Source organism: Triturus cristatus, chromosome 7 (genome assembly GCF_964204655.1).
Source record: "Triturus cristatus chromosome 7, aTriCri1.1, whole genome shotgun sequence".
Classification (NCBI taxonomy): domain Eukaryota; kingdom Metazoa; phylum Chordata; class Amphibia; order Caudata; family Salamandridae; genus Triturus; species Triturus cristatus.
The window spans coordinates 912,147,626-912,174,371 of record NC_140590.1 but is presented as its reverse complement, the minus strand read 5'-3'; the positions used below and the strand labels follow the sequence as shown (position 1 = coordinate 912,174,371).

Below are 26,746 nucleotides of genomic sequence, written 5' to 3'. Positions count from 1 at the left end.
AAGTGGGGAGTGCTTGGTTCAGCCCCCTGGGTGTGATGTAGAGTCCTGCGCATAGTTGCCTTACTGTATGTGAAACCAGACGCCTGTTCTCCAGCGACGCTGTACTTATTCTGTGGGAGTTTTCACGAGTCACTCAAGTGGGAAGGTGCATCAGGTTGGTTCACTAACATACCTGAGGGTGTTAGATGTTCCGAGGCCCCTATTCTAAGGTTTGTGGCACTTCCAAATGTCCGGCGACCATTTTTGTGAACTTCATGCTATTAGAATGCTAACGTGTTCTGTTTTCATATATTGCAGTATTTTCATTTGCAAAGCGCTTTCTAGACAATTTCAGGGAGCAGAGGCGCATTATTGTAAGGACACGAAGCTGTAAGTGGGGAGTGCTTGGTTGGATGGAAGGATGTAGTACTACTGTGTGCCAATGTCGAAAATGACGTCTGATGTATGGTGCTTTCACAATTACTGCTACACTTATATATACAATTCTGCAAACTGAATCACCCTTAGGCAGTGCAGGAAAGGCAATATGAAACAGACACCTAGGGCGCCACCCCTATGTCTCAATACCCAATTTAAAAAATGGAAAGCTGGTCGCACTCCAATGTATACCAAAAAATAAATCTTCAACAGTCCTTTTTTAATTGTTAGGGTGCTGTAGAGAATCACCTCCCGACCTAGAGGTATGGTTAGCAAACACCAAATAAACAATATGGCTCTCACCACTGGAGAGACAACTCATATGAGCACTCCTCAACGCGATTGAATATCGCTTAACCGAATAAATTCCTCCTAAGTTAATTTTCAGTGATGTTTATTCATCAATTGTATTTCAGTTAGTCAGTGATCCATAGTATTAAGTGATTTGAATTTTACTCTTCATTACAAGCGACGTATATGATCAAACATTATTTCCATCCACAGGAATTAATTATCATAACCCCGATGCATTTCGGGTCCAACCCTTCTTCAGGGGATAATCCCTAAAAAGAAAATGAAGGTAATAAGTATACCTAGAGCAGAATGCGCAACAACTGTTTGCTAGAATTCAATTAATTGTATGTCATGCTGAGAAGCCTCCACTGAAAATAATCACTATGTGCATTCTCCATGTATAAAAACATCCAGTCGAAAGTGGTTGAAAAGATCTCGGGAAACGGTGTAAATGAACAGAAAGAATTTGGCGGTAGATAGAGTGAATAAGAGATCGTGCGAAAATCAATCTGAGGTGGGTGATGCTGTGAATCTAAAGAAACAAAAACGAAAATGTGCTTCGTGAAAAAGATCCGATAAAAATGCGGGAAAAGTGAATTGGAGATGACATTCTTCTGAAACATGACATATTGACATATGGCTAATAAGTCTAGTGAAATATTATGAACCCGCAATGAAAAGTAGTAAAGGTGAAGAGATTGTTATATACAGAGCAATCAAATTGAAACATTAAGCATTTTTGGGATTCTAATATCACCAAATGTTTAAAAAGTTTTATAAGTAACAGCTAAATTCAAGACGTTCATTGAGACCTTTCGGATGCTGCGAGTTCAATTTATGAATCCAATAAAGTTCACGCCGTAGCAGGAATTTTTGATTGTCTCTGCCTTCTTTGTTAGCGACCTGTTCAAGTATGAGAAATCTTAGCTGGCTAATGTTGTGGTTCATAGTAGAAAAATGTGCAGCTACAGTTGATTTCATGTTCTTCAATCGTATATTGCTCTTGTGCTCAGTTAGCCGTGTTTTTCTTTTTCTTTCTGTTTTACCTACGAAGGGTAATCCGCAGGGGCACTTGAGTAAATAAACTACGTTGGTAGTGTCGCAAGTAGCAGATACTTGTAACTTAATCGGTGTCCCTTGAGTAGGATGTGTTAGAGTTGTACCTTTTATAATGTTGTTACAGCTACCACAGATGTGACATGGGATGGTACCGGATGGTACCCGTGTACACGTGGTCAATTTTATCAGTTTTCATCTGTAAGATTTGTTGTAAGTTCTTGGTGCGTTGATAAGCAAAAATGGGTAATTGATGAAATATACCTTTAAAATCAATTTCCGACTGCAGTAGCGGCCAATATTTACAAATGATGCTTTTAATTCGTTTACTTCTTGTGGAATATTTAGATACAAATACCATGCGTTTGTCATCCTTTTTGTGTGAGTATAGGTTTTGAGTAGCTCAGTTCTGTTTTTTAATTCTGCTCTTTCCTCTGCATGTTTGGGGATTGACTCTGGGTATTCTCTCTGTCTGAATTTCATTAAAATTTTATTTTTGTTCTCCAAATATAATTCCTGGGTAGATGAGATGCATTTTGCTCTGAGTAATTGTGAATAAGGCAAGTGTTTTTTTAGACTCATTTGATGAAAACTTGAAAAATGTAAAAAATTGTTTCTATCTGTTGGTTTAGAAAACACAGTAGTTGTCAACTCATTATTTTGTGAGGTAATTTCAACATCCAAAAAAGAGATTTTGCCTTTGTCTAAAATGTGAGTAAACTGGATACGGTCATCAATGGTATTGATGGAGCTGATGGCTTGTAAAGATCAGTTTCTTGGCCTTTCCAAATTAGGAAAATATCATCAATGTATCGGTGGTAAGTAACCAGATTGTCATGCCAGATTGGATTTGATAGAATATGATCAAGCTCAAATCGGTGCATTAAAAGATTTGCATACGCAGGCGCTGCGCAATTGCCCATAGATGTTCCTGAGAGTTGGGTATAAAACTGATCTTGCCAAGAAAAGTAGCTATGGTGCAGCGTAAAATGCATTAGTTCGAGTAGGAAAACCTTCAAATCTTCATCTGTGTCAGCATCGATTAAAAAGATTCCATAGCTTGTAAACCTAACTCATGTGGGATTGAGGTATACAAGGTGTTTACATCAATTTTACACAACAGTAAATCGTTATATCCATGGATATCGATGTCATTAAGTTTGTTAATGAAGTCAGTAGTGTCTTGAAGATAGGTTGTCATCTTTTGAACATGAGGTTGTAAGTGTCGATTGATGTATTTACCAATGGGCTCATGGACGGAATTTCTTGTGCTTACAATCGGTCTAAATGGTGGTTTGTCTAAATTTTTATGAATCTTTGGGATCATATATAAGTACGGTGTGCTTGGGTTCTTCTTGATTAAGTATTTCTTATCACGGTCAGTGATGTAGTGCTTTATCGATGATGGTTTTGAGAACCAAAGTGAATTCTTGGATGGGATTTGAGTTGAGTTCCATATAAATGGTTTTATCCGAAACATGAGCTTGCACATTTTCAAAATAGAAATCAGTATCAAGGATAACTAGAGCGCCACCTTTAGCAGCTTTGCAAAACTTGATTTTCTCATTATTGGCAAGACGTCTTATAGCAATGCGTTCTTGAGCTGTAAAATTGGGTTTCTTAATCACTTTAGTTCGGCACACATTTGCTCCCGTCTGAGGCTGAGCTGGGCCACCCCTCTTGGTCCTGGGACTCGTTGGTAGGAGCCTATTACAGACAGTGCAGACTTCTAAGAACGAGTCTGTAGGGAAAATACCAACAAGGAGCCTCGTGGATGATTACTTCTATCTACAAGTACAGGAAGGTAGGAGGATTTTTGTGTAGCATCTTGAACTTTTGAATTCTAGCTGTGGGTGCTAGGATTGACTGGATTGACTGTTTTCACATTTTTAGTCCTTCCCTGTACTGCCTGTTGTTAGTAATGACCCCTGCTTGGGAACCATGGGGAAACGTAAAGGCCCGATATCAGTACCCCCAGGTCCACCAGCCTCTGCGATGGACCCCTTTTTATTAAGAACAGCTGGGATTATAGACAAGGAAATCAAGATGGTGGACCATCGGCTCTCTCCTTCCCCTCTACTTTGCCCTGCCTCCAGCCCACTATGTACATCGGGTGGTAGCTTGTCACAGCGTGCCCAGGATATCCAGCTGGACCAAGGACCCTCATTTACACCAGAACGAACCCCGATTTTATGGGCGGAGGGAGGTCATGACCAAGATGTAGGCTCAGCCATCTACACCGGGCCCGAGTATACTGGTCTAACTATACTAAATAACGGCCTGGAGTGTAACATTAAGCCAGGGGTATCGAGGTCAGGGGCTGGTCAGGGAGTAAAAGGGAAAGGCTCGATGACAGGGGCCAAAGCAAAATGTGCAAGGGCAGAGGGGTCAGAACAATTTGCCAGTAAACTGCAACCACTGTTCAAGGACGATATGGAGGCTATGATGGGTAGATGGATGGGTTCCTTGCTGACAAGTATAGACCGCAAAATAGAACGTGTTAAGCAATGTTTAGCCACAATGGAGCTGGAGCTTTCGAGGATTTGCCAACATAGGCCAGCTGGGGACATTGATCCTCAAAGTAACTCTAGGGGTTTTTTCGCCGGTCCCCGGTCAGCGAGTGATTTAACCGGTGAGCAAGGACCAAGTGGGGATTTGCCACCCTTAATACCTCTGCAAGGTAGTGCCAATCTTCCTCTCCGGCCCCTGGCAGATTCAAACTCCCGGGTGGTGGACTCAGTGGGCGGAGTGGTGGCATCGAAACCACAGTGCTTCATAGCCTGCAGTGGTCCAGTTAAATCCTAAATGGTAGAGCCATCGAGAGGAAGGGGGGTCGTTACAGAGCCCCGTGCAGCAGACCTAAGGGGGGAGAGGCAGTGGCTACCAGAATCTTCAACATATGGTGTAGTACTTGGGAAGGTCCCGGTGCTTCCCATGGGTGCTGCTGAAGATTTTGATCAACTTAAGAACAAGGTATTGCACTGGCTGGATCGCAACACCACCCTTCGTCTAAGGTTGGAGAGAATTATAAATATGGTGCACAGAGTTTCCTGGGTTGTGAGGTCTATAAAAACTTGGCAGGAGACTGTAATCGACAACTTTAACTGACCCTACCTGGTAGAGAGAAGTGTACATGCAGCATAACAGAACAACTCATGTGAGGTTGTCTTGGCTATTGTGGCTCTTCCCCTGGGGCATTTTTATACACCTTTTAGGAGTGCGATAACGACCAACAGGGGGGAATCATGGAGGCTCCTGGTTTATCACGTTCGATCCCATTCAGATCGGCAGATGGCAATACAAGACATACCATTTTACACCTTTGGAAACGTTGGACTCCTGTGATTGACTCACTTGTATAGAACCATTAGAGACATCATCCTTCCACCAAATGAAAACAGGGGCTCTCCCTAAAGATCTACGGGATGGCAAGGCTAGCATATTTATTTCATGGAATGTAGCTGGATTAGCAAGAAAGTTTTCTGACCCCGGATGGATTACTTTTATAAAAGGTTTTAACGTGATTTGCCTTCAGGAGACATGGGCCAATACAAATAGCTTCTTCCTAGAGGGATGTAAGACATTTTTTGTACCAGCCGCTCCTTCACGGGCGGGAAGATCTAAGGGTGGGCTGGGAATTTATGTCTCGTTGGATGTACACCGTCGCTTGAAGGAGTTATCAACTGACAATCCTTGCTTGCAGGCTTTATCTTTCTCTCAGGGGTATGTCAATTTGTTGTTGTTGAATTTTTATAATGCTGGTCCCGCTTCTTCAGATGCCTGCAACATTTTCAAGGATGGGCTCATTTCTAAAGAAAGTGACTGTTAAGGCCCCTTATAAGGGTCACCTTATGATCTCAGGAGATTTTAATATTCACCTATGCGGGGATCCAACATCAGCAATTTGATCTGACATAGAATGCCCACGTATGTCGGGCATGCATGTAGAACACACCTTGCAGCAAGACACTTAATTCCGTAGTTGATGAGTTTGATCTAACTTTGACCATGAGTAGGTTGGTCCAAGATATAAAATCCATCAATCCAACCTTTACAGGGAGGGGGAGTTCAACGTTCATAGATTTCATCTTTGTCTCCGGCCCGTTCTACCATTTCCGTCTAGACTTTTCCATTTAAGATAGCATCTTTAGTGATCACAACCTGCTGTGTACCTCAACAAGATGGCCCGAGTTGGGAAATCTCAAATGACAGTAGCTGGGGGGACACTAAGGGTAACAGATCAGGGGAGAAGGCTAAGGTAGGCACAGATAACTCCAGACTCTTTCTAGGAGTCCCTTCTAGCTAAGTGTAAGAGGGGACATTGATATCTGTACAACTGGACGGGAAGAGACGGGGGCAGTCCTAGTGGCATTTTCGGCTATTTTATGTACAATTGGTCAACTGCTTAAGGCGCTGCCCACGTATCCGATAGATCGAGTCATGAGATGGTTTGATTGTAACTGCACCCGTACAGCCAGGAATTTGAGGGGGGGCATTAGGTACCAAACTGAGGAACCACGCTTTGGTAAAAGAGTGTAGAGGGATATACAAAGCAGAACTAGGTAGGCGCAATATCGAGCCAAGGGAGGAGACATGGAGTAAGCTCACTGAGGCCTGTACTTTGAAAAATAGTAACCAGTTTTGGAGTATTGTCAACTGCCCTTTTCTGTCAGGAGAAAACCTTCAGGTTCTTGACACACATATTACAGAAGAGGAATAGGTTGGTAATTTTGAGGAAATGTTCAGAAGCCCATAAGATGCCAGTATAGCCATCGGCGGTGGTGGAGGGAAGTCGGCCCATGTTATCACAGCCGATGAAGTTAGTAAGGGTTTTGCAGGGTTATCTAGAAACTAGGCTCCAGGACCTGACGGTATTCCCAGGTACCATTATATATCTAACCCACAGCTGTGGGTGCCAATCCTCTCTACCGTTATTAATTTAGCAATAAGAGAGGATCTGCCTAGTTCCAGGTCCAAATCCACTATTGTCCCTGTTTTTAAAAAAGGAAATAGGGATAGTACCCTCTGCTACAGGCCCATATCCCTATTGGATTCATCAGTTAAAGTGGTGGGACGTATCCTGTTGGATAGGTTGTCTACATGGGCAGACGATAATAACATTTTAGCTGACATCCAATATGGTTTTCGTCCAGGGAGGTCGACAGTCGATCAATGTTTGAATTTGTATATGATTGTAAACAAATATACCATCACCCTAACTGGTAGCATATATCTGCCCTTTATGGATTTGTCTTCTGCCTTTGATTGTGGGAACAGAAACAAGTTATGGGATTCCTTATTGTGCATGGGTGTGGACAAAGACCTCGTCCTCTTCTTACGTGAGCTGCATAGGGATACCAAAGCGGAGGTACGATACATGAACAACTGTAAGGTCACCCGACAGTTCCCAATTAAGAGAGGAGTCTGATAGGGTTGTACACTGGCCCCTTTTTTATTTAATTTATATATTAACAATTTGGAGAAGGTATTAGTTGACACACAGGTAGATTATCCTAACGTGGGACGGCGTGGTTTGCCGGTATTATTGTATGCGGATGACACTGTCCTCATGGCCCGGACTGCGAGGGGTTTGAAAATATTACTTAATTCCTTCGTAAATTCATGGAGGACCAGGACCTGTTGGTCAACAACACCAAGTCATATGTGATGCAGATGGGGCCAAGTTCAAGGAAGATTTTTAATTTTAAGGTCGGGTCTACCCCAGTCCCCAAGACTAGTGCCTTCTTTACCTGGGGGTTATACTGGAAGCCAAGCTGAACTGGGCCTCTTTGAAAAGTAAAAAGCAAGGGGAATTTGTACGTGCCAAAGCTGTAATTTTTAATTTTGCCACGCGGTTGGGCAAAAAAACAATCAGTGCAATTTTGCCATTTTTTAGAGCCAAGTGTCTAGCACAGGTGACCTATGGTAGTGAGATCTGGGGTTACACATCTCATGAGGAGTTACAAAGAATTGAAATAGGTTCCTGAGACGTATCCTATGTGTACCCCAGAGAACTTCTACTTTTATTGTTTCTGAAGAATTTGGAATGTCTTACCTGTCAGATTTGTTGTTGTTTCGCCCCCTAACGTATTGGCTAAATGTTTGAACAAGGGGACCGCCTTAAATAAAGATATCCTATGGGACTGTATGGCTCTTGATCACGCCCATCACATCCCATGGTTTAAATACATCCAGGAAGGTTTTAGGACTCTAGGTAGGGCAGATTTCTTTAGCAACCCAGAGTCAATCAAAAGGAAGAACCTACTTTGGGCCAAGGAGTCTTTTCTTAGACAGGACAGGGAAGAGCGTGAGCTAATGAAACCCAGTGTATGCAAATATATCATTTTGAAAACTGAACAATCAACGGAACCGTATCTCCTAGGTCTTTTTAATTCGTACAACCGATTTTTATTGACAAGGTTCCGTTTTGACTTATTCCATCTCCTCCTCGCTCACCCACGAGGGAGTAATAAAGGTGAAAGCATATTTTATTCAAGTGCGTCCTGCCTTTACCTTTTTAGCTATGCTCTCAGGGTCCACGTTATGGCATGTTCTTTAAGGGCCGCAGTTAGGCTTAGGTCTAGCTGTGACTAAGTCCCATGAGTAGAGTAGGCTTTCTTGGGAGACCAATTTGCCTTTTTATAACTTGTTACATTTGTATTTTATAGGTGCATTTTAGCATGTTTCTATTATAACGGACGGAAATCGACGATTGATGATAATAATAATGGATGGGAGTTTCTTGTATTGTTGTAACCCTGACTTTTATGGTTTTTATTACAAAAGCCGAATAAAGTATTATTGAGTGATTGATAGCCAAATCATTTCAAATACTATATCACTACTACATGATGGATAGTCTTGAGGTCACATAACCTAGTTACCGATCTTGAGGGACTGGTACCCAAATCCTGCATCCACAGTGATGTAAACTGGTATGCCTCCCTCTAGGCACGTATTGTGCCAACAATGGGTGAAACTACTATAATTGGTCACAATTGTAAAGCCCCATGTGTGCTCTTCCTACTCACTAGTGTGCAGATTCAAGTAATTTTACACGTGCCCCTCCTGCTCGTGTGTATAACATCCTTTCACGGAGCTAGAGAGTACCGAAAATAGGTTGCCCAATTGGCACACTGTTAAACGACCCCACCTGCCACCTGTTAGTTGTGCAGATACACATCAATTTCCATGTGCTTCTCTGGATCGTATGTATACATTGCAGGAGATAACCTGCGTCTGTCTGCAAAAGCATTCATAACAAAACAGGATGTGCCGAGCGTCCATTCTGGAGAACTAGACCGCTAACCACGGCGGCCATCATTAATGTATTTTTGTTGCCTATCGAACGATTAGTTGGATGTACACTGCAATACAGATGTCGGTTAGCAGCCTGCAGTAGTGGCTGGGAAAAGTGTGGGGGGGACGTAGACGACAATAGCAACACAAAAAAGAAAACAGAACTTACCTGCCGCCCGCCGCTCTTCTGCTCCTCCGCAGCACAGGCTTCCAGACTCCCCCCATGGTCAATCCAGGCTCTGCTCTCATGCTGCGGGCAGCATGAGAGAAGCGGCAGGATTGGCCCAAGCAGCATAGATTTGCAGTCCCTCTGGGAGTGGGAGCCTCTGCCTGCAATCTTCAACACGGCAACACAGCTTGGGTTGGAGACATCTCAGTGCGCATGTCGGTTTGGCCATCCTAAGAGGGCTGGCCAGACCCACATGTGCACTTACAGCAGTGCCCAGAACTCCTCCTCCATGCCTGTCATCACGATGGCTCTGCCCCAAGACTCCTCCCTGTGAAGAATAATAAAATGATAATAAACCTGCTTTATTTTCATTTTATTTTTCCAGTTTTGCATCGGCTCACAGGGGGGACAACGCTCCTCTGCCATAACGGAGGAGCCGCCGTTGGCAGCCTGTGCATATATGTGTCACAAACCATTGTGGCATGTGCTATTGTTTTGTAAACAGGTCTCATACCTTCAGTTCAGTGACAGCTATAATCTATTCAAGTATACCATAGTGTTGGTGTCTGTGCCCATGTCTTTACCTAAGTCTCGCAGGGTCTTGACTAGCAACCATGTTTCTTATTACTGGAGTCAAGCAAATTTAAACAATACTAAGACCAATACCTTATAGCCACCAAAATTTGAATGTGCATACATGTATTGTAAACCCTTCCTATAATCGAGATCTCATGTAATACTGATGTGGCGGACAAATTTCCTATGGACCACACACAAACAGGTCATTATCGTAGTACCAGTGCTGATGACCTACCTCCAGTGGGACCTGAATTCTTATGTGATTGATTCAGTTTATTTTGCAACGGGGATCTACTTGTATTGCTAGCCCGATACAGGTCTGACAAATCATCTTAATGTTTGCAGAGTATTCAAACAATTGTGTCATGTGTAAATGACAAAGAATGCAAGTCCAAAGACATATGCAACAGCAGCTTTATTAGGACAAGGTAGCTGCAATCTCAATAAGTTTGCTTCCATCATTTAATCCCTTTTCTTTTTCTGTGGTTTTCAGGTCATCTATCCCTCTGCATTCACGAATTAGCAATAAATCTCCCAGATTTCCACCTCTTGTGTCCAGTTTCACAGTTTCAAGATGTACAATGTAGTAAGTCCTCTGTGTGACAATGATTGTGCATTCTTTATTCCTATTGCTACATTGACTGGGTGTGAGGGGACTTTCCCCTGGGCAGTACCAAGCACGTTTAAATGCTCTGCATACTATAGTTTTGGGGGTATCCTCTCTTTATGAATTTGGTAGTGAGCAATTCCGCTTCCTTGAAATAATCATTTCTATGTGAATCGCTCCATCTGATCTGAAGAAATTGGCCATATGGTAAGTTATTGCATAATGCTCTTGGATGAAACCTATCATATAGTAATAGGAAATTCCTATTGTTAGGCTTCGGGTATAATGTGGTTTACATCTCCCCATTCTCATGTTTAACTAGAATGTCAGAGCTACTGGAATTATGCGATTGTGTCGCTGCAACGATTTTTGCAAAATTACAGCTTTGCTACATTTGCAACATAATCCATCATCTGCCACATAATCTGCAGATGTTAACAAAAAAGTTGTTTATAGCTCAAATGGGTCAAAAGTTACTAAACATACAGTAGCACATGCTGCAGTGCAGTGAAAGCCCATTGAAAAGCAGGACTGGACACCTTTCTGTAGCTTATTGCTGTATGTCGGTGTTAAATAAGTACTAATGAGGTGCAACCAATACCCAGACAATGTTACCAAGTTTAAAATTACAAAATGTGCCACATTATGCTGCATAATTTGCCCTTTCTTGCTGCATAATTTACTCAACCCTGCCACATAATTTGGCCCTTTCCTGCCACGTAATTCCAGTGGCCCTGATTTTAAGTCTGGATCCTGTGTATTAAGCCATGTACCAAAATCATTGAGACCCGTATGATCTCCTTCCCATATCATAATTACATAATCTATGTATCTTTTCCAGGAGAGAATATTCTTTCTGCATGAGTTCAGAATTGTTAGGATAGTATTATTCTCAAATTCTGCACCACCAGATTCGCCTTATCTACAGCAAAACAAGGTCCCATGGCTACGCCGTTCTTCTGGGAAAAAAAATACTCTTTTGAACAGGAAGTAATTCTTACTCTGGGCAATTTTGATGAGTTGTAAAATTAATTCAAAGGGATGATACTTTGTTAAATCTGATTCTAATGTTTCCCTTATAGTTTCAAGGGCTGTCCTCTGTAGTATGTTGGTGTACAATGATGTTATATCAAGGGTTACCTGAGTTTGTGTCATATCATTAAAATCACTATCCTCAATGAAGTTTATAAAATCCATACTATTTGTAACATAGCACGTATTCTTAGGAACATATGGTTTTATGTAATGATCCACAAACTTGCACAATGGCTCTAAGACCGAACCACACCCAAAACTATTGGTCTGCCGGGTGGTTCTTGACTATTTTTATAGATTTTCAGTAAGGTATAGATCACCGGTGTCCTTGGGTATGGTTTATTCAAGAATGAGGGCTCTTTCTCAATGATAATCCCCATGTTGAGGCCTATGTCTGTAATATTCCTAATGTCATTTCAGATCTCCTTCAGGGAATTCTTTGTAAGCCTCATGTAATGTTCCTCACTGTTGAGGTGTCTCTGAATCTGTCTTTCATAAGTGATGGTCCTGTATTAGGATGGCACCACCTTTATCGACAGGTTTTATCGTGATTTGTCTATTCTTGGTGAGATTTAGTAACACTGTCCCCACTTCTTAGATATATTGTAATGTATATACTTGTTTCCTGTTCTAGTGCCTTGACCTGTTTCATAACAAGATTTTCAAATGTAAGTATTAGTATTTCCACAGGCATCAGATGAGAGTGGGGTAGAAGGTGGAGGGCAAACATAGGCCCAGGTCTAACCTTTCTTCCACAGGTGACGTATTCTAGAAAAAGTGCCTGCGCCTATCTTTCCTTAAAAATTTATAATTCTCAATTTTGATTTTGAAAAAGTTCTGTTTCCTCCATCACGGTTCAATGTATTGGATGAGATGTTGAATATAGAAGAGGGGCTAACATTCGTTGACATCTTGTCTACCACCTATACGTTTTATTCCTTGTCCGCCTCTACCCCTTGGTTGGTATTGGCCTCCGTCCCATCCTCCAACTCGTCCCCTACTCCTCCTTCTCGGGGGGCTCTCAACCCAAAAATATTTTGTTGACCAGGGAGATATGTGTATGATGGACCAGAGCTGCTAGTTCCAGGTTCCTCCTGGTCATCAGAACTTGCGGATGTAACTGAGAAAGTTATAGTTCTATGTGTGTTGTAAAAGCTTAATTGAGCTTCCTGATTTCCTGATAGTAGTCACTCCTAAGATATGGGTATACCCGTTCCTTATCATACTTTAGTGTCTTTGTGGACCTTTTTCAATTTTTCGGCCTAGATTGATTGACAAAAACTCGTCTGTACTTTTTTGGAGGTTGTCTAGTGCCACTTTCACATTCTTAATCACCTAGCTACAGTGAATCTTCTCTTCTAGTTCATCAATCTGTTTCTTTATTGCAGTTAGTTCTTCTAATGTGGTATCAATACCTAGTACCATCCAATATCGTGAGCAGTTGTTGGAAATGTAACTAAGATTATTTTTACATTTCTCGTTATGCAAAACAATGATGGACACGTTTTTAACTCGTAAGCCCAGTGTTATGATATCTGCCTTTTATTCTGTTAACAACTTCTCGTTTAGTTCTGTACTTACAGCTTTCTTTTTCAGTTTCTCAAGATTGTCTAAATCTGTTCTGCAGTACCTGGACTGATGTGGTCTTAGGCTCTAGCAAAAATGGGCCCTTTATGACCTTTGCGATATATTGTTCTGTATAAGGTAGGGTTTTCTTGGCCATAAGCTATCCAAAAGTAACAAGATTACAAGAAATCTTAATTTCCAATATAACATTAGTGGTCCTTGCAGACCCAACAGCTGCACCTCAACATGTAATGATTCCGAGGACCAACCACTTATGCCCAATAACAGAACTAGGGTACAACATATAGACAAGTAACATTAGTTTCGTGGGACTCTTTTCATATATATTCAAAATAGCTCTCTCACTTGGTATACAAAATACGTTGTTCCATTTATTCTCAAACATATATGTGAAATGAATGTTAACAAAATCAATTGAAGTTCAGACAGTGCAGTGCTCAAAAGGTGCAGTGAAGTACAGTATTTACAATGTGACATACGTACAGTGGGATGGCACAGACGTTTGGTAACCAAGGAACTGTTTGAAATACATCCACAAGTTCCTGACAGAAATTTAATTGAACGACAGACAATCCGCTCCAAAACTGTCATCATTTCAACCCTCCAGTCAATTCAAAACATACCTCCAAGCAGTGTGCATTCTTCGCGTGCTGGGGTAGTAATTATTAATAAAGAATGCCTGGATCAACACTGAAAAGAGTACATAAAATGTGATGCATATGGTATCTGTAATGTCTTTCCGTGTTGTACACACGATCATAAATTGACTTGAGGGTTGAAACATTGACAGTTTTAGAGTGGATTGCTTGTTGTTCAATTCAATTGGAATCAGGAACTTGTGAATGGATTGGTGTGTTCCTTGTTTGCTAAATTCTGTGACACCCCTTTGTACATATGTTTCATTGTAAATACTGCACCCCACTGCATCCTTTGAACACTGTGCTGTCCGCAATTCAAAGGATTTCCGTGGTATTCATTTCATAGGTATGTTTGAGAATAAATGGAGCAATACATTTCGTATACTAAGTGAGAGGGCTATTTTGAATATATACAGAACGATTGGTAATGTGAAACTCTGTGATGGACTGTCAATCTGCTATTGCAAGGTAGACAATGTCAGGCTACACTATATGTTGAGACCTTGCTCCATCTCGTTTCTAATCACACTCCAACATGACCGAGGTGGTATTAGGAGCATTCCGCAGGGATGCTTCAATTGACCAGTAACCTATGTACACCCAATCTGCAGAGTCATAAACTGCCTTCATCTCCTTACTTTCTCATCCTTAATTACTGTGGAATATTGCAACAAAATGAGAATTGGAAAACACCAGGGTGTAAGATTAGGATCAAGTTACTTTTATGGGGACTATATTATTCTTGGCCTGTAGGCTTAACGTTTCTCTACCAACCCCTGTGGCATCAGCCAAAAACTCACTATTTTGGCTTCTTTTTTCAGTTAGAGAACTGCAGAAGGCACACTGAAGAACAGGGTTTTGGGAGATTTGCATATGGCACACTCATGCATATAGAAAGGTATTTAAGCCCATGAGAACATCTTTGATAGACAGGTAATTAATGTTTGGCATGGGGAGGTGTCAATTAGTCCCTGTGCGTGCGAGCAATGCCACAGGTCATTTCATTCAGCTGTTATGGTTTCTGGTAGGATTTCTTTTTATATCTCCTTTGCTGGAGCTAAGCTAAGACGGCTTTGCAGGTAGCGACCTGTATGAAAAACTTTGGCCACTACTGGATCATGCATGGGGATTGCTTTACAAAAGCCAATGAGTTGTTAAAAGGTCTGTAACATGCTTCATTCATTTATTCACTTTGATCAGGCAGCACATGGTCTCATGGAATTTATGTATCACACTAAGGGGGAGTGTGAAGCTATGAGCAATAGAGTACCCTCAGCCTCCCAAATATAGTACAGTCTAAACAATCTTGGAGGAGTAACTATATCATCTATGCTCTACCTGCTACAGGTGGTGGTTAGTGAGAACCTGGAATCTCTTTGATTTTTTTTATAGGACCCTTACCCACAGTTACCACCAGTGGCATGCTTCATCATTGGATCCTCATCCACTGCACCTAGTGTGAGTGGGTGGATTCAACTCACTGTGTAAGTGGAGCAGTTTCTAGGAGGAACTTTGTTGGATAATATTGCCAGCTGCATCTTCTTGTCTGAGTCTTTATTCTGAGGTCCTTTGGCAAGGTTAAAAAAAAGAGTGATGTAACTGGGTATAATGGCCCAAAACATCAAATTGGGGTCAACATGCTTCAGCCTCACTATGTGCCTCTAAGGGTCAAAGAGCTTTCTACTGGACCAAGGAAAATCTAATCCCTACTTTACTCTAGTTGGTATTACCAACTTTCTATTCTATTAGTGGTAAGACACTATCACACATTTAAAAGGAAGCATGGTTGCCGCTAATACAGGCCAGCCTCACATCTTTCCTCTGTATTGTCTAGAATTAGAGAAGAAGAGATCATTTATCACATATTTTCACACAGGGCACATCACTATGCCCTCTTCATAGTGCAACACAATGCTATGTGTGTGCATCATGGCATGATTACAACGGAGACCAATCCACTGTTACGCTTGTAGGTTGGCACATAACTTCTTAAAAAGCACTTAAAAACACTGCACACATTGTAAAGAAAAGTGGTTGCATACGCACACACACATGCTCAAAACAACCTTCACCATAAGGCCTTGGGAGAGGGCGATCCCTATAGTCACACACAACAGAGGCAAAAATGGTAATGATCACAATGATTTTAAAGTTTGCCGTGCCATCCATAAAGGTCCCTCCTCATATATACCCCTGAGGCTCACTTCATTAAGGGAACTCATCCTGCCATTCACCTACTTGACGTCCCTGAGCCCTGAAAGTGACCAGCTCAATGCAGTACCAGCTTTAAATATCTTGCTCCTTGCATCTTACAGAGAAGGTCATGATGCGTCTCTTCACGTCGGTACACAATGTGTTCAGTACGTTACATCATGCTCTCTCAGCATACACTGAGGGGCATGGTTCTCAACTCCTGTTTCGACATGGAGATGGCTGGGAAACAGAGTCCCTGCCTGGCTTTGCGTCTGCTTATTTAATCGTTATGGTATACTGGTAATGTCAGGAATGCGCTTTCTTTCATCGAAGGGTTCTCGTTGGTCAGAAAAGCTGTATAGTATAAAATGAATACTTTTATGTAAAGTACCTTATGGGAGAGCCGTACACTTCTCTATTACTAATCTAACAAACACTGTTAATGACTTGGCTTGTATGTGGCGATGCTCCAAATCAGATATGAATAGCAATACGACCTATGCTTTTTAGACTTCAGATCAATTAACAGTTCATGGAGAAATGGTATTCTATATTAAATAAATGTTCGCTGGACCTGATTCTGTTAATAATTGAGAAGTTGTCTAAAACTATTCATGATTTAGAAGAAGAAATACTCATACTAAAAAATTATCTATCAGCAAGAATGGAAGAAGAATCATGGGGCAAATTTCTTGAAGATCTTAACACAAAACTTCATAAATATGGGAAAGAATTACAAGAGACAAAGTTGAGAAAGTTTAAAAGAGACACTATCGACTATAAGTTGAATGAGGCTTACACATGGGCAGAGGTTTATGCCCAACGACGATTCACAAAGAGAAACACTCAAACATCTTCAGAAGAGAGTGTCGTTTCTGAATCAGACATTGATACATTTAGAGTACCTTTCAAAAGTACAGCGGGAGCCAAAACAATTGGTAAACAATCAGAAGAAAGAGCACTTCCATCCACCTCTAGTGTTTCTTTTTTGGAAGGAGGCAAGGATCAGGGTCGACCACCAGAACAAACTCAAGACAAGAATCAAAACAAAACTGCCAGTGGATCGTCAAAACAAGGAGAGGCCAAAGAAAAAGAAAAAAGCAAGAAAGGGTTGAGGAGTCAAACCAAAGTCTCATAATTAATATTTCTTCTGTCAAACTGACAAAATTTGAAGAACGAGTGTTGAACAAAGGAACATCGTTCGTGTGCACCTATAATACAACTGAACTCGAGACAGAAGTTGCATTTTACAAATTTATGAGATCACTAAGACTACGGAACTTTTTCACTAACATTTGCCCAAAAGAATCTAATGAAGAAACATCACCATTTGTTTTTAAACCAAAAAGCAAATACATGGCTCCAGTATCACATAAAACTTTGGACACTTTTGAATTACTTGTCAAAAAAGATTTGAAAAACATTGAATTTTCTAAAAAAATTCAAAAATCTGAGTAGAGCTGAACATAGTGCATTGATGACTTTAGCAAGAAATCCAAATATTACATTCCAAAAACCAGACAAAGGGGTTGGACTCGTGATGATGGGCACAGATTATTACGAAAGTAAAGTTTTGGAACACATTAACAATGAGGCAATCTATGGCCGTTTACCCGATGACCCCACTATGGAAATCACAAAAGTTCTTAAATTAATTCTAGAACAAGCAGAGGAACTTAACTGGATTGATTCATCAACCAAAAAATATCTTACAAATCAGTTTCCACGGAGACCCAAAATCTATTTATTACCTAAAATACACAAAAGCATGGTCAACCCTCCGTTTAGACCGATTGTCTCTGGATGTGAATCAATATTCGAAAAACCTGGGCGTTTTATTGACGCCTATCTCCAACCATTTGTTCAGAGTTGGAGAACTTACGTTGAAGATACACCGGATTTCTTACGAAGCCTGAAGACAGTCAATAATTAACTGACTGAGAATTGGATTTTGTGCACCATGGATGTGGTGGCACTATATACTTCCATACCACATGCAAATGGGCTTGAAGCAGTGGAATGGGCTTTATTAAGACAAGAAAATTCGAACACACCTAAATGTTTCATTTTACAACTATTGGAATTCTGTTTACAGAATAGCTACTTCAACTGGAATGAGAATTTTTATATACAGTTAAACGGAACTTCAATGGGTTTTCCGGGAGCACCAGCTTATGCTAATACATACATGGCCAAATTTGAAAATGATTATAATCTTTCAGACCCCACGTGGGCAGAAGGATTGGTGAATTTTTGACAATTCATCGATGACATCTTCCTCATTTGGAATAAATCAGAACCAGCACTGATTAACAATATATGCACACTCAATCTTAGAGATCCAAGGATACAATTTACTCATACCATTAGCAAAAACACACTTTCTTTTTTGGATGTTTGGATTAACATTGAATCAGGTCAAATGAACACTAGTGTGTTAAAAAAACCAACAGACAAAAATAATGCTCTACTATTTAGTAGCTTTCATCCACCGTCCTTAATAAGGAATTTACCAGTCTCCCAATTTTTAAGAACTCAACGGATTTTATCCACAGACATGGCTTGTGAGGAAACATGGCAACAACAAATTAAGAATTACACCCAAAGAGGGTATCCTGAAGACTTTTTGAACCAACAACTAGACAAAGTCAATAACCGGCCTCGTGAAGAGTTGCTCACTAAAGTTACTAGACAACCCAATACCCGCATTGTATTTGTGTCTAAATATTCGACTGCATCATCAACTATTAAGAAGATCATTTGTAAACGGTGGGACCTACTGGAATCTGAGGCTGATTTCAATGGGTTATTTCTTGAAAAACCCTTGTTTGCGTATACAAGAGCGCATAATCTCAAAGAGATGTTATCGAAAAAAACGAAACGGTCAACAACAATGAAGCTTAAAACTATGAAAAACGGAACACACAAGTGCAGGAATTGCATCCATTGCAATAATGCAATTCTTGGAGACATCTTACTACATCCCCGAACCGGTAAAAAAATTAAACTACAAAGTAGCACGACGTGTAATTCTGAAAATGTTGTTTATGCTATCAAATGCCCATGCGGGTTGTTGTACATGGGTAAAACCGAAACGAAGATGAAAACAAGATTGACGGGACACAAAAGTAAAATCTGCACAAAAAGTATCACCTCGAGTTTAGCAGTACATTGGAAAGAACAACGTCATCAAATCGCACAGTTCAAATTTCAAAATTTTGAGCCAGAGTCAAAAACTCGAGACGGAGATAATTCCAAATATCTTTTACAGAGAGAAGTGTTTTGGATCAAGAAATTACAGACCATGAGGCTGCATGGTTTAAATGACAAATTGGAGATGGCTTGTTTTTTGTAAAAATACGTATTAATGACCTGAAGTATCACTAAGGGATCCTCACGTGGCACTACACCACTGATTGATGCTCTCATGAGGAGATTCATTGTGATTCACACTTACATTTACCAATTTACACCAGAACCACATATTCCCATCAAACTTAGAAGAGCTTAACATATAATAAGATGAGTCTTCATATGTATGACCATTTGTATTGTATACACTTTTTATGACAAGGTCATTTTCATCATGTAATTATTTTGAATGTGATTGTATCCAAGTTATAATGACAAAGATTCCTTTTGCAATAAGTATCATCACTGACGGTGCAACACACTCTTTAAATTCGCCTGATTGGTGCACACACACACAATAAGCACTTTGTAGCCTGGTTGTTTCACAGGGTTTCCATTTCCAACATACTTATTTTTATTGATTCATATTTTTTAATTCATTTCCACGTCTATGGTGACCGTCGTGCCCAATTTGGATAGGATAGCATTCAGCGCTTTAAACTTGATTTAATTCTGTTTTCGGGTTCATAATTTCACCAGCGCGTTTAATATAGTCTGTTTTCAGTGTCAATTATCCCTCGGACACGTCATCACATCTACGTTCATATCAGGAAGTTTAACTTCTGTTTAAACTTACGAACGCCACACGCTAACAGCCGACTGTGGGACTCGCCGTAGGTTTTTCGCAGTAAGCAGCATTCATGTTTCATCCTCTAAACAGCGGAATATTTCCGCTTTCACCGTTACTCCGTGACTAGCAATTACGCTTCTTAACAATGCGCTCATGTTTGGCAGGTGACTTTTATTACCGGAAGGGGCCTTCAGGCAGTCCTGCAAGACTTCACCGAAACAATTGTATTTTCAAATATTTCGTCTTACTTTAAGGTGAGCCATGTTTATATTGATTTATCAGTTGCGTGCTTTTTAGCAGCAATACAGTTTACAAATGAAACATTTTTTCTTTAGGCGCCCTACATTGTTGGGTACGTGATCGGATTGTGATCATAACTACGCGCATAGTTGGCAGGTATGTGCCAGCGAATTACAGTTTATTTTTGTGAGACTCTTTCCTTACGTGGTTCTGGTGCACTATGGCTGTTTCCCATAGAATTGTGTTTCTTTCCATAGTGTTTGGAACTTGTGGAATTTAGACTACAAGCGTTGTGGAAGTCAGGTAGTATCAATTTTATTTCATGTAATCACAGTGGTGAGGGGAGCACGATACATCCACATATCATACCAGCACACAATATAATACATGATCCCAGACGTACACCCCTTGAAATTGGTCTCCTTTTCTTCTTGCAGAATACCCCTGACGAAGGGACCCAGCGTCCCGAAATGCATTGGGTGTCACATTAATCTCGTTTTGCACAGAGAATGTGTAATTTTGATAACCTGAGCTTGTTCATGAAGCAATTGTAAAGCATGTAATTGTTTAAACATTGAAATGTATATCTTGCTTATATTTTATTGAAAAATATTTGGATTAAACAGAATTGAATGCAAGAACGTTTAATTGCTGTGCAGGTTGCAGTCCTAGTCACAGAGTCTAGGCCACTCAATAGATGCTCCAAATCAGCACATGGATTCTCTTGACTGCCGCAGGCACAGATTCAGGAAGGCCTGTAGGTGTCCGATCTCTCTCCCAACAAAGTGCGCATTTGGAGCACAGCACCAGCAGGCAATCAGGCACAGTCAGCTGCGAACTCAAAAAGGCGAGCAGTCTCTGGACTCACGCTGAACAGAGTCCCATAGCCGTGGTGAAGTCCTTGACGACCCTGAGGTTTCGAAACAGGGGGCAAGACAACAAGCCCTTGGAAAACACGTTATAGGTAGCACAGGATAAGGTGGAAGGCTAGCACAACAAGGCAGATAGCAGAGTGGCAGTCCTTCCTGCAACAAGAAATCAACAAGCAGCAACCAAACACAGCAAAGCAGTTAGCAGAGTGGCAGTACCTCCTGTCAGCACAGCAGTCCTTCTGGCAATGTGCAGATGTAGAGCCAGCAGTATCTGGTTACAAGTCCAAAGAAGTGTCTCATTAGATGGGCTCAGAGACCCAGTACTTATAACAAAAGTGCCTTCGACGTGGGGGTGACATCAAAAGAACTCTCTGAAGTGCACAGGTCCCTTTTCAGTCCAGTGCTTTCTGCCAGCCTAGCTGTGGGGGGTAAATCAGCTCTTTGAGTGGAGACAGGACACTTCCTATTCAAGGAAGTTCTACCCCCTATCCTCCCTTCTGCCTAGGATGCAGATTATTGCAGATGAAGTTGAGTGTACTATGTTGTCCCTGTGTAGAGGGAATGCAAATATAGTTGTCATCCATCCTAGCCCATACATGTGTTGGAGACAGTCTGCCAGGCACACAGAGCAGTTAGTGCAAAGAAACGTCCACTTTCTAAAAGGGGCATTTCTGAAATAGTAACATTTAATCCAACTTCGCCAGTAAGTAGAGTTTATCAATACCATTTCGAACATATGAAACATCAAGAAGATAATCCTCTCTGATCAGGAAATACAGCTTAAAATATTATTAAGGAATTCCCAATGCTACCCAATGAGAGGGGTAGGCCTCACTGTAGTGAAAAAGGAAATAGGCTGTTTGTCACTACCAGGACATTAAAAACAAAGATACATGTCCTATATTTTACTTACATAGCACCCTGCCCTTAGAGCTACCTAAGGCCCTTAGGGGTGACTTATCCGTAAAAAAAATAAAGGGGGAGTTTATGTATTCGCCATCAAGTTTTAAATTCCAAGTTTAAGTGGGAGTAAACTGCGCGCAAAGGCCCTGAAGTGGCAGGTCTGAGTTGGATGACCACATCAACAGTTTTTGATTCTCACCCCTCCTTTGCAAGTGAATGCCAAACAAGTATGGCCACAGTTTCTGCAGTGCCAAAACCACAGCAATAGATTCTCGCTCAATAGCACTACACCCTTGTTCCCTGGGGAGTAACCTCCTGGAGATGAAGGCTACATATTGGTCTAGGCCCTCCTCATTAAGTTGAGATAGTAAGGCCCTATGCCATGCTCCTGACCACAGGTGTTGTGTCCATGGCTTGCTTCAGGGAGTCAAATGCAGTTTGCCATGCCTCTGTCCAAATCAAATTCCTGGGCTGCTTCTTGGAAGTCAGCTCATTTAAAAAGGGGGTGGGGGGGGGGGGGCAACAATGGCGCCATATCCATCGACAAATTTCCCATAGTACCTATTGAGCCCAAGTATTCCCTGACCTCAGTCTGGGTGTTGGGGTGACGGTTTCTATCTTGGCCTGGAGGGGTTGCACCTTTCCCCAGCTCTCCAGGTGTGCCAAGTATACCACAGAACCCTGACCTATCTTGCACTTACTTGCCTTGATTGTCAGGCCTGCCTGTTGCAGGGCCTGAAGCACTTACTGAAGGTGAAAAAGGTGGTCCTTGAAGCTGCTACTGAAGACAGATATGTCATCCAGATAGGCAACACAGAAGGCCTCCATACCAGAAAGGACCTGGTTCACCAGCCTCTGAAATGTTCAGGGGCATTCTTTAATCCAAAGGGTATCACCCTAAATTGATAGTGGCCCTCTGAAGTGGAGAAGGCTGACCTCTCCTTTGCTCCCTCTGTTAGAGCAATCTGCTATTACACTGATGTAAGATCAAAGGTACTTAAGTACTGGGGAGCCACAAACTGGTAATAATCTCATCAGCCCTAGGAATGGGGTGAGCATCATTCTTTGCTACATAATTGGGCCCACTATAATCCACACAGAATCTCAGTTCAGATGTGGTGACTGGTGAGGCAGCTTTTGACACCAGAACCACAGGACTGGACCAGGGGCTACTGGAGGATTCTATCACCCCCAACTCCAACATTTTAGACACTTCAGCCTTCACTCTGCACCTTATCTGACAACCTGTAAGATTTATTCTTATCAGGGCGGTTTTCCTCTATGTCCACATTATGGGTACACAGGTGGGTAGTCTCAGGGATAAGGGAGAACAGAGATGAGTATTGTCCCAAGACTTGGTGGCAGTGTTTCTGCTATTCAGGGGTTCGAGTGGGAGAAAGGATTACTGCTTCTACAGACCCATCTTTCTCCTCACAGGCTAACAGGTCAGGGAGAGGTTCACTCTACTATTCCTCCTCACTAGCTGTCACCAGCAGCATGTCGACCTTAGACCTCTCTTGGGATTTGAGGCGTTTGACATACAGCACCGAGTTGGGCTGCCTAGGGATCTTACGATACACCAGGTAGATGGTCCCGTTCTTCTCAATCCCATCATATGGGCCAGTCCAGCAGTCCTGGAGAGCAGTGGGCTCCATTGGCTCCATTACCCACACTTTCTGACCAGGTTGCCAATCCACAGTGATAGAATTTTTGTCATATTACTCCTTCATGACGTCCTGACCGGCTTCTATGTTACTGGAAGCTTGCTTCCATACCTTAGCTATTTGGCTCATGAACGCCAGTATGTAGCTCACAACATGCTAGAGAGTTTTCCTGGGAGATTGCTCCTAGCCTTCATTGACCAAACTCAGGGGTCCTCTAAGAGTGCCCAGACAGACGTTCAAATGGGCTAAGCCCACTCCCTTCTATGGCACCTCCCTGTAGGCAAACAACACACATAGTAAGAGGATATCCCACTTTTTCGTCAGGGCCCCTGGCAGGCCTCTGATCATGCCATTCAGGGTCTTTCTGAAACTATCAACAAACCCATTGGGTTGTGGATGGTAAGGAATGGAGAACATATACGTTACTATGCACTCCTTCCATATTGTCTGCATGTATGCAGACTTGAAGTTTGTGCCCCTGTTAGACACAACCTCCCTGGGGAAACCCACACAGGTAAAAATCCTTATTAGGGCCTTTGCCACTGCGGGTGTAGTTGTGGTTCTCAGAGGGATTGCCTATGGTACCAAGTGGCAGGATGAACCTGAAGCAGTCTGGGGATCCATAGGTTCTACAATGTCCATGCCCACCCTCTCAAATGGGTGTGCCAACGACTGGCAGTGGGGCTTAAGCCTTTTCCCTGTCTTCCCAATAGCCTGGCAGGTAGTACAACTCTTACAGAACCTGGGCCAATAAAAGTGTGCAGCAAACTTTGCAAAGGTCTTGTCTTTGCCCAGGTGGCATTCCATGGGTTTCTCATGAGGTAGATCCAGTAGGAAGGCCATGTAGCATTGGGGGATCACCAGAGCCTTTGTTGTCCCATCCACCAATACCTTAGGCTCACTGTAAAGGAGGCTGTCCTCCCAGTCAATGTGGTGACTACCAGAGGCATTACCTGCTGCTTGCGCTTTAGCCTATTGCCTCAGTCTCTAAAGGGTTGGACACTCTCAGTGTGCCCTACAGACCACCTCCTTGGGACGGTTCCTCCTCCTACATGCCATCTAGCAATTACAGGCAGGTCACCGAGAGGAGCAATTCCCTCTTCTGAGGACCCCAAGGCAGACACTGCAGGCCCCCCATCCATCTCACTAGAGGTACATGCAGTGGTGGGTTTCCCACACCCCCTGCTTTTGCATTTCTTAGCAGCTGGTTGGGCAATTTGTTCATGATCTAGCTTTTTTGACTCCCATCCTGGGCAGCATCGGATCTTGTCGTAGCAAATATGCAATCAGGTAAGCTCCACTTTCTTCCAGGTAGTGTGCTCAAGGTCATTACCTAACACAAAGTCCACAAGCATGGCAGGGCTTACAGCAACTTTCAGAAGACCTTACCCCCCCCCCCTCAAATGTAACAAGGGCCATAGGATAGCGGCCCTCTCTGTTGTCAGCCATCACAACCTGGTGTAATGCACTCGGAATTACCTGCTCTGGGGAAACCAGCTGACTCCTTACCATAGTCAAACTGGCTCCTGTATCCCTCCGAGCCTCCACACCTTGCCTATTGATGGTGACCCATTGCCTATACTTTGTAGTGTTTAAGGGCATATGGATCTTAGCAACCATCTCACTGTCACCCAGGGACACTTGGGTAACCCCACTTAACTCCCCCCACCCCATTAACTGGGACAAACGTATTCCCCATCACTTACTAACCACCCTTGGAACTTCTGCTCAAATGGAAGGTGATGCTTTTTTGGACACTTGAAATCCCCCTTATAGTGTCCATACTTGAAGCACTTTTAGCACTCAACGAACTTGGACGGCTGACCTTTGCCACATTTGTGTTTCTTCTGGTGACCAGATTGTGCGTTGTTTTGGGTGCCTTTAGAGAACTCTGTCTTTTTATCTCCCCCCTCCTTCTTCTGGTTGAAACCCAAATCATCCTTTTGGGAGTCCCTGTAGATGCTTTCTTGGACACTCAGGTGCTGACCCAGATGTCCACCTCCTCAGCACACTTCCGGGGGTCAGAACACGTACTATTCACTAGGTATTGGTGCAGCTCTGTTAAACAAATATCAAGCATGTGCTCATACAAACATAAGTTATACAGCCCTTCATAATCACGTACTTCGCTGCCCCTCACTAAGCTCTTCAGTGCTTAAACAGCATAGTCTAATCAATCAACCCAGCTCTGTGTGGATAGCCTATGATTGGCCATAAACCGTTGTCTGTACTTCTCAGGTGTCAGCCAAAACGTGCTGATCAAAATGGTGGTCTTTGCAGTGTTGCATGTCTGGTCCCGAACTTTACTGTACGAAGAGTGTCTCTCCCCCACTGTGTGCATGTACCTCCATAAACACAGACCTCCTCTGGGACTTTGTGCACTTTTAAATCCACCCACCTCATAGCCTGCAAACCACTTGTCCACATCATCCCTCACCACTTAACTAGGCAGCAAATTCTTGGGAAGTCTATAGTTTGACTCATGTGAAGACAGGGCAGGTATGCTGCCACCATTACTGCCGATGGATCCCACTTTAGGTCTCTTATGTCCAGCTTTCTGAGACTTAGCTCATTGAACATCTTCCTTTCCTAAATGGCTAGTCTCTTCTCTTCTGGAGCGTGCTTTTTCTCAGCCAAAGCAGGTTTTTGTTATTGCTCCAACTAAGCAAAATCTAGTCTTAATTTCGTTTCTTTCCTCCTGTCTGCCAGCTCCTTTGGGGACAGGTTTCTGGAGGAGAGCCTGCTCCTGGTCGAGGGAGCCACTCGTGCTTCCTGTAGGTCTTTGGCCCCCTCCCCAAGAAGTGGGAAATCCCCATTGGAATTTACACTCCGGTTATCCTCCTCTTCTATGATTTCTTGTTCCTCCTTCCCTTGCTTATCAGAACCTACAACATGGGTCTCAAAGCTTTCTCAAACTCCACCTTCCTGGTGAATCCCTGGATAGAAATCTGAAATCACTTACAGAACCCCTTCTGCTAGGTTCCATTGTAAGACTCTAACTTAGCTAGCTCAAAATCAGTTGCTACAGCTACTACTTCTCCAGTTTAGGACATGGTATAGCAGGACAAAGTCACAAAGGCTAAACAGGGAAAATTGGAGAAAAAAAGTAAAATGGTCTCAGTATAGAGTTGTAGTAAACAATAAATTACTATATGGTATTGCACAAACTCTAGTCCTATCATCACCCCTGATCACCAATGTTAGAAATGGG

General features: G+C 42.3%; 1 long non-coding RNA gene across 1 annotated transcript in view; it reads left to right on the top strand.

The window, feature by feature from the left end:
- Window positions 1–26,746, top strand: part of LOC146810829 (uncharacterized) — a 161,740-nt gene that overhangs the window by 117,964 nt on the left and 17,030 nt on the right. Inside the window, exon 4 of the long non-coding RNA XR_014965743.1 lies at window positions 10,308–10,400. This is a non-coding gene — a long non-coding RNA (uncharacterized LOC146810829). The remainder of the gene's footprint in view (window positions 1–10,307; window positions 10,401–26,746) is intronic.